The sequence below is a fragment of the Rhipicephalus sanguineus genome, chromosome 1 (assembly GCF_013339695.2).
Source record: "Rhipicephalus sanguineus isolate Rsan-2018 chromosome 1, BIME_Rsan_1.4, whole genome shotgun sequence".
NCBI classification, from domain to species: domain Eukaryota; kingdom Metazoa; phylum Arthropoda; class Arachnida; order Ixodida; family Ixodidae; genus Rhipicephalus; species Rhipicephalus sanguineus.
The window spans coordinates 139,998,624-140,015,418 of NC_051176.1; positions in this window are offsets into that span (position 1 = coordinate 139,998,624).

The following is a 16,795-nucleotide window of genomic DNA, read 5'->3' on the forward strand; positions in this document are numbered from 1 at the left end:
TTAAAAATGGGGTTGTCCTCAATATGCTGAATATTCAGCTGAGTCCATCACCTCTCACGGCGGCAACTCTCATTCAGTCTAAAGTGCACAGCTATAGGATGTGCTTTCCGCTGTGAACGATTACGCGCGATGATACAGCTTCTCGATCGCGCTTGTCGTGATTGTTAGATTCCGTTTATTGTGAATGTTTGGTGTAAAAACACAAACGAATGGACGAATAGAGATGACACTTACTGGCGCTGGTTCCCAAATGAGGTTTTTTTTTTGGGGGGGGGGGGGGGATTCACGCACAGAAATTGTGACACAAATGCGATCAGTCACAAGAACAAAAGAAACACACAAGCACAACGCACAACAAATAACATTCTGATAGCGAAAGTAAGCCGTTATCAAGCAGGCCGCGACCGAAATGGCTCGTCTTGGTCACGCCTGCATTATCACGTCTTCCGTTCACTAATAAAAAACGAGATTATCTCTTATACCGGTGTCACACGGGTAGTTTTGATCGCGATCAGAATCAGTCCGGATCGGATTTCTTGATCGCGATCAACAATCATCGCTGCTATTCGGTCCAAACTTATCCGGATCAAGTTTGGCGCAAACGTCAGTCAAATTGCAATCTGGGAGCCAGATATCGATGAGCAGATCGCGATCAAAAGGGCCCCTGTAACACCGGTATTGCTTTGTCGTCTTCTACATGACGACTCACTTTAGTGATCAGTTTTTTTTTTCCGAGCCGTGTTTCTGCTTTCCTATTTTCCTTGCTCGGATTTGCATTTGTGACACTACTAATATGCGTGTTTTCCCAAATAAACCTCAGGTACAATTCAGAGCTTATCCGTGTGGCCTCTACTCGCGCGCTCGTTTCTTTTTCCGCGCTGTAACGTTCTTGCAGGATACGTTGTCTGTTTTACTGAAAATTGGAACAGCGGCTTGTAAAGGCGTTATTCTTCCAGCTTACTTTGATATGCGCTTCAGCCGCACAAATGCAACGAATGCAGGCCCTGAAAGAATGAAATGAGAGAATGGGCCCACGGTATTGTATACATGAGCAGCGCCAGCTAGCTAACACTGCTTTTTTTTTTCAGTTCGTTCGTTTGCTTTTGAATTTGGATGCCACGCACGCATAACCGGGAGACGATCATAATTTGGTTTTCTCGCGGAGACGACGTGCAGGGGGTGTTCTAGTGATCGCGCTCGTTTGCTGTCGATATCGGCTTCGAGGCAGAGGCCGAAAATTCTCGCTCTGATAGCAAATGCTTTAATATCACCCTTCTGCTGTTTTTCGGGGAGCTTCTTTCTGTTCATGTAACACGAGCTAAAATCATCGCACCGATGTGTTTTAACATTCGTGGGGAATGTCTCCGCTCACAGCTAAACCGAGTGCTAGTTTCTTTGACACGAACGCCAAAATACTATTCTGAAAAATCTTTCTGCGGCGCTTCTGGTACTGTGGTAGATGAGTTGCTGTTGGCGCCGCTTGATCGTGCTGACACTGCGCAAGCGTCTTGTTCAGTTTGGAGACCACCGCGCAAGTCTAATTTCACGTCACATAACACACGGATGGACAATGTATTATCCACGATGTCATTTCAAGATGCGACGCTGTAAGTACCTGAGTTGCACATGCGCGCACAGGAAAGAGACAAAAAATCCAGACACAGGCGGACATCACGCAAGCTAAGTTATTTCAGATGTAAGTGTAAAGCATGTTATCATGTGGCAGAAAAAAACGTCTGCATGATGGAACGCTGCATAAAGCTCTTTTTAAATTAGCATGGGCCATTTACACGGCTTTCGAAAGAAACTATTATTTTATTGAACGCTCATTTCAGTGTTCTCGATCTTCTTATCACCATTTTTCAAAGTTTTCTACAGCACCGGTGCGCGAAAGTGGCCCGACATTACGCGCCTCCGTTGATTTCTACGGCGCGCCCGCGGGAGCGCCGGCGAAAAATGGTGCCGTGCGCAGCGCGCGCCGGCGGCGTGCGAGGAGAATCGAGGAGGAAACTCGCGCGCGGAGGAGAGTGTCGTTACTTTCCTAGATCAAGGGGCTTTACGCTCTTCGAGCCCTTCGCGCCATCTCGCTAGTGATAACGAAAACACGCTGTACCGCCAATCTCTGAGTACCGCCACTGGCAAATGGTGTACATAAATAGCTGGCCGTTAGCACAGAAAAGAACATGCCGTCTGTGGCGGAGCATTCCACTTCCGGCTGTCGAGCGAAACGGTCGCGGGATGTTTGGCTCCGACGGAGCGGATTCAGCGGCCCGCGTGGGCCGCGGTAACAGGGTTATTGTGCCTAGTTCTGAGGATTATCAGGTGATTCTGCCCAATCTGCCTTCCGGACGCATCGTTGCGAACACGGTTTTCATGCATGGCGATTCAAAAGCCCGGCCCTACCGCGTCGAAGATTACCGGGACACTTTGGCCAAGCTTGGTGCGCTCGCCGACGTTTGGCGTTGGGGGCGTATCAAATGAACCACGTGTGGGCCGTGACAATGACGAGTGCTGACGCTGCTCGGAAATTGTTCTCCGCCGTCGACGTGAAGGTAAAGGATCGCCAATGTTTGCTCATCGACCCAAATAACCGCGAGGTTCGCTTGAAGCTACATTGGCTGGTGCACGGCGTGACCGATGAAGACGTGCGTGTGGCCTTGACTCCCTACGGGAAAGTATTGGAGGTGACGCGGGAGAAGTGGAGAGCGCAAGGCGTCACTGAAAAGGCCTCGACGACACTGTCTGTGGGGTTAAAGTTGCATTCTGACGTCAAGGTCGATGACATTCCGCACCAGCTCAAGATTGCCGGAGAGTTGACTCTTGTTGTTCCGGGCCGTGCTCATTTGTGCCTATAGGTGCAAGAGTGCTGGGCGCATACGTCGAGACTGCCGAGTACCCCGCTGTAATCGTTGTCGCCGCTTCGGCCACGAAGACGCGGATTGCGCAAGGACGTACGCCAGCGTTACCGGACCAGCCCAGGCAAACGACGTACTGGAGCAGCTCATGGAGGAGGCAGACTCAGAGGAAACAGTACGAGTGGGCCCAAACTCTGTCCAAGATGGGTCGTCAAGCTCACAAGAAGAGGGCCTGCGTGAAGCACCACGTAAGCCCGAAGCCGGGCTTCCACACGAAGGTGTAGAAGGAAGGAGTGAAAAGGTTGATGTAAGCAGCACCGGCGACGCCTTTTCCAGCGGAACCGTCGAGACCCCCTCCGAGCCAGAACCGATGACTGCGATTGACAGCGACAGTGCCAGTGCGACGGGGAAGCGTCCCCACGACGCAGGGTAAAACGAGAAGGGGCCCAGTGCGGCCGCGACGGACGAGCCACCCGCCAAAACGACTCCCGCGCGGCGTCTCCTTCGGCCACGGCCGAACATTTCAACGGAGCGCAAGACGGCGGAAACGCCGCCTTTGCCACCGTGAGGTCTGTACTGGGGCAAGGCGTTCAGGATGGAAGTGCAGTTGTGAGGTAAGCGCCATGCCCCTGGGTTTTTCACAGCTTTGTAATGATGCAAATAGAAAATTCAATCCGCGTGGCCACTCTAAATGTGCGTGGCCTTGCCTCAAGGAGAAAGCAATGTCAACTGTACCGACTAGTAAGCGACCTCGATATTGACATTCTGGCAGTGCAGGAGACTAAAGTCGATGGCGACGAGGAAACTGGGGGCATGGTGCGCCAATTCTTGTCGCGGTACTCTGCTATAGTTAGCCACGCAGTAGGAACTTCTTCCGGCTGTGTGCTCTTCGTCCGACAGAGTATGGGCAAGGTAAATGTAAATGGTAGTAGGGCTTCCATAGAAGCCCATACGTTCAGAAAATGGCTGCTCGTTAGCTGCTCATGGGACTTAGCGCCATCTGTGTGAGGAGGGAACACTTCCGGCGGAACAAAAAATAAAGCGGATGTGACGCAATATCCGGTAAAAAAGTGACGTCATTTTGTTGGCACGAGCGCGAAATTTGACCTCAAAATATTTTTCTTAGGCCTCTGATCGCTAAGGACTCGCGCTACGGCGAGCGGCAAGCCCTTGGCGAATGCGCTTGAAGCCAACGCTAGCTAAATTAATACCGACCCGTGACTAAACAGCGGTGTTTAAGTGTACCGTCGTGCAATTCGCCTTGGTTTTACCAGGAAACTTTATTCTTTGAGCTTTTAATCTGCGTTCGTGTCATCTTCCACAGCGTGAATAAAGTAGGCAACAGCGTACCTCTCATGTTTGCAGCGTTGCTTATTTGCTTCGCACATGCGCAGGGGACTTAAAGAGCGCATTGCATGTGTGCTTCAGTTCTAACGAGAAGACATGACGCCTGATCAAGCCAAAATAATGATATTTCAGTTTTATTCAATGGTCACAATAACGCAATTTAACACACCCTACACAATGAGCCACAAATGTCATAATAAGTACAAAAAGTGCGTACACTACGTGCACTATGTTTTGCCTTTTGTTCCGATAAATTAATCTTACGTGTAACGTATCAAGACATGCGAATTGTAGTGATTGAAGCGCGACATATTACTTAGCGATCTCCTCACCGACAACAGGAAATATAGTAGGCACCGCGTGCTCACGAAGGAAACCGGGCAGCAGGAATACTGATCCATGAAAATCCCGCAAGCACACTACTCCGAACCGTTGCCCCGGTGTCTTATCTAGAAGAGAGGGCTCGCCAGTCGTACGCGTGTTGCCTTTGCATCCGCGGAACACAACATCGTTTCCGCGAGTACCGAGGAAAGCGTTCGGCGTGATATGTTAGCCGCCTCGTGCCGTTGTCCATTGAACACCATAGCCAACACGTCCACCAACGATGAAACGCACCTCGCAACTTCGCACACACCAAAATCAAATTCTCACCACAATAATTCACGGAACGCATGCAAGCGCGAAACACCAGAACACCTGAGGGGGCGTGTCGCCGCAGACGAACTTACGAGCGCGCCTTTCCATGCACCGCAAGGGCTGCACTGAATGACAATGACGTGCGCCTCTCTTCAGGGGGCGCTAAGAAAAAGGTTTTCCGTAAGAATTAAACACTGTCGTACATTATTGCCACATTGCACCTACATAATAATGTTCGGGAAATAAATGTAATTTGTAAAACATAAAGATTGCTTTACGTTTGAATAAAACTTGGTTTTTAGCTATTAGTGTTTGTCCCCTCCAAACATAGTCGCGCTTCAATCGCAGCACCCATAACTCCCCTTGCTGGTGTCGTTGGCAATAGGTTCTGAACCGTTTTTCGCCCGAAGCTTTGCGACCTATTTGAATCGACCTTGGTATGGGTGCTAAAATAGAAGCCGTAACGTCATGTCCGTCTGGTCGGCTCATTGTGTGTGATCTCTTGCTTTCGTTTTTGGAATAGCGTGTAATTTGTTTGTACGCACCGACTGTTGCCGATGAAAGACGCGTATTTTTTGAACAGCTAAAACAGTATACCCAGTGTAACCGGCTCCTTATCATTATTGGCGACTTCAACTGCGTTCTTTCAGCCAATGACAAAACCAATGCGCTCGACAGTACAAGGATGCAAGTACTAAGCGATATAATAAGTGACCATGGCTTGGAGGATGTGGCTGAATGTCTTGGTGGTGGGAGGACTAAGCAGCACACCAACTTTCAGGCAGCCAGCCACGCCCGACTAGATAGGGCGTACGTGAGCGTCGATTTGGTGCCATTTTGCAAGGAATACCATGTTAGCGCCGTTTCATTTAGTGATCACTGCTTGGTGAGCTTTCTAGTGGCTAGCACAAAAGAAAGGAAAGGGGGCTTCGAGTGGCAGCTATGGAAATTGAATTCGAACCTGCTGAGCGATGAAAAGTTTATGGCGGAAGTAATGACGGAAGCTGAAGAAATGAAAGTTGTGGGTAAGAAGACGTTCAGAGAAAAATGGGAGAACTTCAAGCAGGCGGTCAAAATGAAGGCTTTGGAGCGCTCGAGTGCTATAAGCAGAGAAAAAGGAGCAGAAGAAAAGCAGATGCGCAGAAACCTGCAAAAATTGATCAGCGAAGAATGTAGGATGCCCGGCATGTTTATTGACGATATTCGCGCATTGAAACGTAAAATAGAACAGTTCGATATCGAAAGATACCGTGGTGCTATGGTGCGGGCAAGGGTCGAGAGACTGGTAATGGGAGAAGCACCGTCAAAAAGGGCGCTGGGCTCAGAAAAGTGGCACGCGCGACGTAATCAGATAACAGAAATTGAACACGATGGTAAAGTCAGCGATGCAGTAGACGATATCGAGCGCGCTTTCTTTGAGCACTTCAATGGTTTAATCACCGCCTGCTCAGTCGACGTCGACCGTTTTAAAAAAGAGTTTTTAACGCTGATGCCAAAGCTATAGACAACAATACGAAAGAAATACTGGAGGAACCAATTTCAGAAGAGGAAGTAAAAAGTGCTATTGAAAGTATGCATCCGGGGAAGTCCCCTGGCCCTGATGGTCTGACTTCCGCCTTTTATAAATGTTTCAATTTAGCAATAACACCAGTCTTAACCGACGTATACAATGAGGCATTCGAGCTGAAAGTATTACCCCCGTCCTTTTCATCCTCCCACACTGTTCTTATACCGAAATCGGAAGACCCCGTTGAAATGCGCAGAGTAACTTCTGACCGCCCAATCTGCCTCACTAATGGAGATTATAAGATATTTATGAAAATCCTAGCTAAGAGGTTGCAAACAGTCATTACGGAGCTCGTGGGGCCGCACCAGACGTGTGGCATTAAAAACCGAACTATCTTCACTAATATACACGCAGCACGGAATATCCTCGAATGCTGCGACGCTATTGGTGCACGAGTGGCAATGCTCGAAATCGACCTGGAGAAGGCTTTCGAGAGGGTGCCTCATGAAATTCTTCTGTGCATTTTAGATCATGTGAATTTAGGTAAAATAATTAGAGAGGGGGTTGCCATGGCCTACCGAGACTGCTCAACGCGGCTAATCGTTAACAAGGCGGTGGGGGAGCGCATCCCACGTTCGGTCCGTCAAGGTTGCCCTCTCTCACCACTGTTGTTCTGTTTGTACATAGAGTCCTTTTGTTTGAGTGTCATAGAGAATTACTGTGTTCGCCGGTTTAAGCTGCATGAGGTTGAAGTCCAGCTTTTGGCTTATGCGGACGATATTGCCATCTTTTGCGCTGATTCAGACAGCATAACACAAGCTGTCAAACGTGTTAAAAGCTTCTGTGCGGCGAGCGGCAGCGCTCTAAACTGGGGCAAATGCCTGGGCTTTTGGCACGGTGACTGGCCAGAAACCCCAGACAGTTTTGCCAGCATGAGGTTCGTTACGACACCGGTGAAATACTTGGGTTCCCCCCTCGAGTGCTACAAAGACAGCGATTCGCACTGGAGGAGCGAAGTGGATAAACTGCGGGACAGAGTAAATAAGTGGAATGGCTCGAATTGGTCTATGTTTTCTAAAGCCACCATTTGCAATATCTTCTTAATGAGTAAACTTTGGTATACTCTACAAGTCTTACATTGTTCAAGGGTAAACATCCAAAGATTTCACCGTGTGTTCGCAGTGTTCGTGTGGGCATCGTCTTGGGAAAGATCAAGTCGTACCAATTTATTTCTTCGAGTGCGAAATGGAGGACTGGGCTTGTCGCATTTGTTTTTGAGACAGGTGGTCAATCGGTTTTATTTCTTTCGGGACGTTAACAACCCATTCCTTCGCACTGTCTGTCAACTTCGTCTGGGGCAACACTTGCCTAACATGGTTGTCTCAACCGGCAGTGTGCCCGGTGTTGTTTATGGTTTTCTTCGCGAAGTTGTGCTTTCCTGTGGGTTTCTGTCAGCGCGGTTTTCACTTGAGTACTTGAGTGAAGTCAAGCGTAAAAAAACTGTACAAGGACCTATGTGATGTGTTTCTACCAGTGCCTTTGTATCGGTCCCTTTACAATGTAAGCCATGGGCACATCGTACTAAAGCGCGTCAAGGCGATGCTAATACCGCCAGGTGTTAAGAATTTCTTTTTAAAATTACACACCGGTACGCTGACTGTCAAATTATGGATGGCTGAAAAGGGGTTTTATATGCCTTGGGGCACGCATTGCATAATATGCAGAAAGGAGGAGACAATTCAGCATGTATTCCTGGACTGTTGGGATGCTGTCTTTCTTTGGGATGTGCTCCAGCGCACAATCAAAAAAGATTTTCCCCTTGATGCACATGGGATCCGCTATTTGCCAATACAAAGTGACGACGGTACCCCATTGGACCTGATAATGCTCATGGCTCTTCATAGCATCTGGAAATCCAGAATGGCAGTCAGGCACGTTGATGTAGATGCACGACCGCCTACGCAGTACTTCAAAGAATGTATAAGCGATTTTGTTGAGGAACAAAAGTTGCAGGAATTTACTCCAGAGTGGTTGCCACGCGTGGAATTATTATCGACGATGAAAACGTTTTAACGCATGTGCGGCCACTACATTTGAGCGGTCGTTTTTAACGTTGTTTTGATTGTGTTGTGTAAATATTTGTAAATATGTCTATTGTTTATGTGGGCCAATGACAGGCAATAAAGAAAAAAAAAAGCCGTCTGTGGCGGAGTCGTTTAGTGCTGCGCGCTGGCGATCGAGAGGTCGTAAGTTCGACTCCCGGTGACGAAACATTTTCTAATAGTTTTTTCTTTGCCATATGTTAGTCTTAATATTTTACAACGTCGTATCCGTGACGGAAATGCGTCAGTGGAGCCGTGGTGGACCCCGGCATAAAACACTTTCGTGTTAAAAAACATCGTGTGTAGCAGGAACATCTTCCATCGAAACGCCACTTTGAACCAGAGCGCATCCCGACACGTAAGCGTGCGAGATGGAGCAGCTTCGAGCGTCGGCGTTGAGCTTGGAGGGGTGCGGTGCAAGATCGAAATGCGCGAAGTGGTGCAAGATCGATACGCAGCGTACTTCGCTTGGAATTCCAGTACATCCGTTACAATCTTGATTGTAAGCGCCACGAGTCGCAAGCCAAACGAATCGATTCGCGGTGGTGGAGACAACAGAACAGTGTAGACTGTGTTGTTATAAGAGGGCGAAAAAGCTCGTTGAGAAATACTTCAAGGAGCCGGATTAACTCGGCGTTAAGTGTGCTCGATAGACTGCTTTTTCTCGGACGTGTCTGTTGGTCTTTTATTGGCCTGCAAATTTACGTCCAGCTACGCGTTTCCCAAAGATGATCTGTCCAACTTTGCCGGGAGTCCTATTTTAGCAAACGAACGAAACAAGGGATTTTAGTGAGAAATACTTCTAGCGAAGTAAGTCTACCCAAAAACAGTGTTCTTCTCAAATACTAAAATCGGCAAACCACCAATAATCAGAAAACCCAAAACCCAATTGGTGTTACTGAACGAGTCACGACACACATCTAGGAACACACATTGAACAGAAGACACTATAACCTACATGTTTGTTTAACATGTATGTACACTGCTTTCGCTCAAGAGCTTTGGGCGCAGCTGTACAAAACATACGCACTGATGACGCGAAGGTTAACTTCTCGCGACAGATTAATACAACCAGTCCAGATGACGAAAAGAGAGCCGATAGTTAGCACATTACATATCAGTGTACACAACGTCCGGAGGCTGCCATCTCGCCTCTGTTGAACAACCATTCCCTGAATTGGTCGTGGGAGGCGCGGCTCGCGGAACTGGAAATGGGAAGCGAACTGGCGACCTTTTTCCAGGCCCGGCGAGCCGCTGTAGCCAGTGGGGCCCTGGAAGAGGGGCACGACCCACCCTAACCATTCCAAGCCCTGATATGAATAAATGTTCATCTTCTTCTTAGTCACACAAACATTACGTTTTGAAGTTCAGGTTTTCATTGAGATATATACCTTACGCGCACTGTGACTGCTACTACTGTTGTCGAGAATAGTAAAGGGGTCAGTAGCTAACAGCAGCGCATACTCCTTGGAAGCGACTCCGCACAATTAAGTGTCCCACGCAAGCTTCTCTGTAATGCACCGAGGGAGATAACGAACAACTAAGTGCGGAGAAGCAAGTGAGCAATCAACGAGAAGAGTCCGAGGAGCGAGGCGATAAAGAACCCTGTCGAGTGCTCTCTGTCAATTAGCCCGGTTAATGGATGGAGCAGGTGGTCGGGAAAGCAACTGGCGCGGATCAAATGGTTCAGGGATCTACAAGCCGGTCCATCGATATTGCTCGACGCCTGGAAATGAAATGGTCAAAAGAGGCAGAAAAGGCGAGACCAGAAGGCGCCACGGTGACCCATTGGGGTGGTGCACGGTATACCGAAAGCAATTATCGGATCCGTCGATTTAACCCACTTTCTCTTTCCTGAGCCGCAGGTCCAACGATGGGGATAAGAACGGCTAGCCGAGAAGTGGCGACCAGAAGCGGGCGTGTGTTCAGCACTGTAATGAACTCCGGGGACTCTCAACCAGATCGATAGACAAGATTATGTGTTATACAGTTGGTTTCGTTCTACTCTTAAGCGAGCGTTCTTTAATAAAATGCACGTGGCTGAGCCCTCACGTTTCACTGAGTCAGATGTTTGCATTACACTTATGCGGAAATCCTGTTAGGGACGCTCATCTAACTTTGGTGACGTGCAGCGTAACGAAAGGGTGATGAGAGTAGTGCGATATTTCTATGCGCGCACGCACGTCTTCGTCACGTATTATACCTTTATGATTAGATGGCAGAGAATGAACGCTTTTGATGAGGTTTTTCCCCATATGAACCACTAAGGTGATTTTAAGAGCTATCGTTATAAGCAGCGGAATAAACATTTCGAGCTAGAACTTTGGCACAAGTGTAGTTGAATACATGCGCGAGCAGATGCGGGCGCCACAAATAGCTTTGCGAAAGCGTACGCGTTTAATTAGGCGCCTTGATAACAACGCTGTGCACTGTGCGGAGGTCGTGCCGAAGTATATAGCGGTGACGTTATTAGGTACATGATTCTGCAAATTCACATAGGATTGCCAGAAGTTATGTTTTTGTTACTTTTAGAATTTAATAAGTTGAACTGTCTAGTTTCAAAAGGTCGCCGGGCATTGCCTTCTAAGTTCCCATAGCACTTAACTATCGCATATAGAAAACCGGCTAGACACTAAATGAGGCGGTAATGAGTTTCGAGAACGAAATGAAAGACGCGTCGAAACAACGACCTGAAACTGAGTACCAGCATCCCTTTCGCACACGAGGATGAATGAATTGCATTGAAGCTCTCTCGTGCGTGAACTTCGGGCAATAGCTTATAAACCCTGTAGTTTCGTGAATGCTGAGCTAACGACCTCATCTCGTGTGATTCCACTTCGCCCTCGCCGGCCTAAGTACATCGTAGCTCGTTGTACAGCCTTTAGAGACACAACAGATGGAGCTGTGTTCTTTGTGGATTTACGGTGGCGAACTAATCAACGTGGGTGCTCTGTTTGTCTCTACCCATATCTTCCGGTCAAATAACGCGGGAATTAGCTAAACAACGATTATCATTCCCACGGGAGGCGCCCTCAGAACTCCTGTGCGTCTCGAAGGCGAGCAAACTTTGATAACTCTACGAACTGCCACGAGCGGCACGTCCTCTGCAGTCGACCTCTTGGCACACCCAATTAACGGAGGGCAGGGGCGTAGCCACGTTAGGGCACACCGGGCCCGTGCCCCCCCCCCCCGAAATTTTTTTTTGCCATAGCATACAGAGCAGAAAATGTCACTCGACCACATCTGCCTGCTCGTCCCCACTACAGATCAAGGAGGTGCCCCCCCCCCTCCCACCCCGAAAAAAATTTCTACCTACGCCCCTGACGGAGGGTGATACGAATAGTGCCGCTCGAGGTAAAGAAGGCTTAAGACCCCTAACCTGAACTGCTCGCGTCCCATAAGACATGAAAGTGGCTATACCAGCAGAACGAATCACAGCTTTGCGAAGAAGGCACCGAAGGAGTAACGTCAGTTTTATTTAATCCTCAAGGCTTCCCGGTTTTCGTGCTCGCTGACCCCTAATTGAGTGGAATAAACTTAGGGCTTAAGGAAATGTAATGCGGATTCAATGCAGTATTGCGCTGTTGTTTTCTATTCGAGGTCACAGAAGATACACTGAAAACGAACTTCTCGATGGCAAAAACATCATAATTCTGTTCAAAAGATTGGAGCACTCTAGGCTAGGGAGATGACGTGGTGTGGGCACTATAATGAAGTTAGATGCGTATGCCGGAGGTCACAACAGCTCATTCCAGATTTGGTGGTTGGGAGGATAATTCCCGCGTCGTCATTAAAACTCAGCTGCACATAACTCCCTTTTACAAACGTGGTTCTCTTGTCCAAATGTCGCTTTGTTTTGTCCAGCTCCTTTGGGTCGAGTGCGGTTCATACAGGAATGCCCGGTGAATCGTTAGCATGTGGTCCAAATAAAGAAACTACTTCTGATGGTCTTCTTGCACGTAGAACACAAGCGAACATGCAGACGCACCGAAAAGTCGCTAACTGACCCGCCGCAGTCTTTGCGCAATAAAGCACAAGAACGCAGGTCCAATTCCTAATCGTGGCGGTCGTATTTCGATATGGACGAAATGCGAGGACGCTCATCTACTTACCCTGAGGTTCACGTTAGATAATTTTGTGCAATCAATATCACTGCGGAGTCGCTCACTGCAGCGTGCCCCATAATGACGTCATTCAGCACGTAACAGCCCAGAAATTAAAGGACTTGCAGGAAACCCCATTTATTACAACGTACGACCTCAGGTCTCGTTCGACGCAGGTAACGTCAAGAGTATAGCAACAGTCTAGCTGATTGGAGCATAAGAATTAATTTCACGGCTCGCATTGTTTATTAGTCGGCTATAAAGTTGCATGGCTAACTTCTCTGGAAAACCACCTACCCAGGAGACTCGTCGCAACTATAAGCAAAAACACGCGGGGACACAAAAACGAAAATAAAGGAACCGTCCGAAAACCACACGAGTTTTCGAATTTGTGGCTCGCTGAACAGTAACCGAGTTAACGAGCTCTCAGACCACCAAACACTCATAATGGAGGGCGGACAGAGAGTGAACGGCCGTCAAGTTAACGAGCTCAGGGAGTCACGTACATCGAGCGCAGATTGCGGGACTCCCGCTTTCGCCCTTTCCTCGATGCTTTGTTTCCCATTGATGTGGCGAGGCAGAGGCGGGGAATAGTGTTTCAGCTCACCGGACGTTGTTTGCACATCGGGGCACGCAATGAACTATGGAATCGGGAAAGGCAATCTCGTTCGTGGGCGTTCCGATGGCGCGAAGGATGTTGGAGAGTTACCACCGAATTTTAGAATGCTTCTTTCTATCAACACGCCGGCTCCACTCACGAAACTTGATAGCAGCGTCGCCCCTCAACAACAGTGGGCACTTCACTTCAATGACACGTTATGACAATTAACGAGAAGTGGTAGGCAATGATCGTTCGAGGAGCGGCGCTGTGCTCAGCTCTGTGGAATGCTTAAACGAATACAGAGGAATACACTGATTACAAGGGCCAGGCTGTGTTGGATCTGTGCTAGGAACAGAACTTTATAGTAGTTAACAGAGAGAATAAGAGCCAGGAAAGATAAAATGGCAGTACGTATATAATAACATTGACTATGCCTTGTTTTCAGAAATGATTTATGACAGAATACATCATATGATGTTAAATGAGCACGCCGCAAAAGATAGCTTAGCCAGTGATCACAAACGTGCCACCTTAAACATTGGGAGGTATGCAGGCGCGACACGGGAAGCAATCTCCCGAGGATGCTTAAAGCTGAATGAGGAGCAAACAGCGGAGACCACGAAAAGCTTAGAAAAAATAGAGGCTTTTCCTAGAGCAGCCTGGAATTACGGCAAAATGGGAAAGGTCATGGAGTAGGGGATAGGACAAACACAGGGTGGAGTGAAATACCTGTTGGAGTGAAAAGAGAAAGCCACGTACATGGTAAAATAATCTCCAGAAGATCGCAAAAAAGCCTCTAGGGACCATAGAGAAGCTGAAAAGCTGGGATTACAGGTTAGGTAGAACAAGTACCGTGAGAAGGAAAACGTAGCCAACCGAACTTCTGCAAGCAAAAAAATCAGTGCACCAGTTGGCGGTTGGTGCAGCGAATTCGTAAGAGGGATAAAAAGGCGCCACAAAAAGATTCTGAAACCATATAACACTAATACCATCGACCAAGAATTCGCGAACGTAAACGAAAGATAAAAATGGGAACATATTCCAGGGAGATGATGCGCAACGCTACATGAATGACGTTATTAGCGATAGCTTCAGCAAGATAAAATAAAAAGAGTAGGTTATACTCAACCAAATCCCCAGATAAAGAAGCCTAAGAGCTCAAAGTTCAGAATGGAGGACTTTTACTGGAAGAAAACCGAAGAAAATATCTCCAACGACACGGCAGCTGGGCTACATGAAATCCCAATACACCTAACGAAGCACCTGGATTCAAAGAGGTAAGAAAGATTGAATAGATAAAAAAGAGAAAGTGACATTACCGTCTACCCCAAGTTGCTTCCATGGCACAACGCATCAATATGTTGCGCGTCACCGAGTTTCTTCCAGTTGCCGCTTTTCATCGAGCAGTAATTGTGGCAATAGCAAATTTCATAATTATGAAACGGTGCAACGAAAAGACACAAAACACTCACGATGAAGAAGACACTACAACATGTCTTCTTCATCGTCAGTGTTTCTTGTCTTTTCGTTGCGCCGTTTCATAATCATGAACCCTTACTAACTCGCCAAACTTTCAGTGTTGCTGAATAGTAAATTTGTTTGGGCTTGGCGCTCACCACTAAAAGATCGTCTGTTTGAACAAGTTCGATAATGCATAAATGTAAGACTCGGGCGCAGACAAAGATGGGGAGAACGGTGAGCTTTGGCCACTAGTTCTATTAGAAGGAGAGGCACTAGGCCAGTGCTTCGGTCTCCCTAGATATGTTGCAAGTGCAGTGTTACACACCGAAGTGCGAATGACACCATACCTTTCGTGCCAATTCCACCTTGTGACTGGACATAATTTCCTAAAGGCACACTAAAGAGAAAAGCGATTTTTTTCCCATTCGTAAATTACTCTTTCACTATTTCAAAATATCCACGCTTGCCGCGAGAAGACGCTAGGTAAACGAGAAAGCTCGCGCAAAAAAAAAAATGAGGGTGGCGACGCCCACTTGAAATTCCCACACCAAAGGTCGTGACGTCATAGACTTTGACGGCGTCTACCATAGGTCGGCAAAAAAATTGGAGCTCACTCAGACTCATTCGAGAAATATATCTTGCCCTGAGGGCTCACTCGGACTCAGACTCACCAAAGTTTTCCTCAACCGGACTCACTCGGGCTCAGATTCACTAAACTTTTTCTCAACCGGACTCACTCGGGCTCAGATTCACTAAACTTTTTCTCAACCGGACTCCTCGGACTCAAACTCACCAACATATTACTCAGCCGGACTCACTCAGACTCACGGCTTGACCTGAGCCTGAGTGAGTCGACTTATGAATCCGTTAACTAAAAATTAGCTTTTTCGGTCATGGTGTCAATGCCATTTAACGCCAATATCTCACATAATCGTTGCTCTACGATTAGTGATGCAGAACTATCGATGGTACTATCGATACTATCGATAGCTGAGTCACTATCGAACTATCGATAGTGAAAAATACTATCGATAGCGCTATCGATAGTAAAAAATTCGATGGTACTATCGATAGTATAAAATCAACAGCGCAGACTCACTGCAGAATAAACTTGGTTTTCCGCGCGCGTGGTACATAGTGCAGCCGGAGGAGCAGGCTGAAGGGCAAGAAAGTTGACATCATTGCGTTCTTCACCAGAGTGATTTGCTGACACATGATCATAAAGTCAAACTGTTCAGCTGTAGCGGAAAGGAAGCCTTTACATGTGATCGGACTGCGCGGCTTCAAAGTGATATTGCATTTTATGATTTCAATATAAAAAAATACCAAGAAGTTAATTGTAAGGTGTAACTGGTTGCTTTTGGATACGAATTTATTCATGGACATATTCCGTCATTTTGACTGCGGAAATAATTAATTTCTCTGCCAAATATTGCTCATAAATTAAGCGAAGCTGGTAGTAGGCTATCACAAATATTTTAGCAATATGGCCGGCCAGCAACCGCATCATTATTCACACCACTATCCATATCATTGTCACGTGGTTATGACGGTGAAGAATGATGCAGCAAGACTGAAAAATACGGAGCTCTTCATTTAGGCGAACTTGCGTCCAGAAAATCAAAACTCAAAATACAAGCGATACATGCTGCCCACTGATAGCGGCGGAAGCAGTCGTCAGCCGTTGGGTAATCTGATAATCTGTGGAACGCGTCGTCCTTTATACATCATAATAATAATATCTGGGGTTTAACGTCCCAAAACCACGATATGATTATGAGAGACGCCGTAGTGGAGGGCTCCGGAAATTTTGACCACCTGGGGTTCTTTAACGTGCACCTAAATCTAAGTACACGGGCCTCAGGCATTTTCGCTTCCATCGAAAATGCAGCCGCCGCGGCCGGGATTCAATCCCGCGACCTTCGGGTGTCCTTTATACATCAGTCATCAAACTTTCCAGCGTTATCGCTGGTGCTCGCGTAAGCTCATGAATAAACTTGACTATTTGCGTCCGGCGCGTAATCTTAACAGAATGATCTCAAACAATTGTGAAGCTTCTCACACATTACGGCGCGGTCTGTGTCAAACGTTGCTAACAGTATTTGTGGGTGAAACCCGAATACGTCAAAACAAAGCAATAAACACGCTTGGCAGCAATATAGTAATATCGCTATAGTAATATT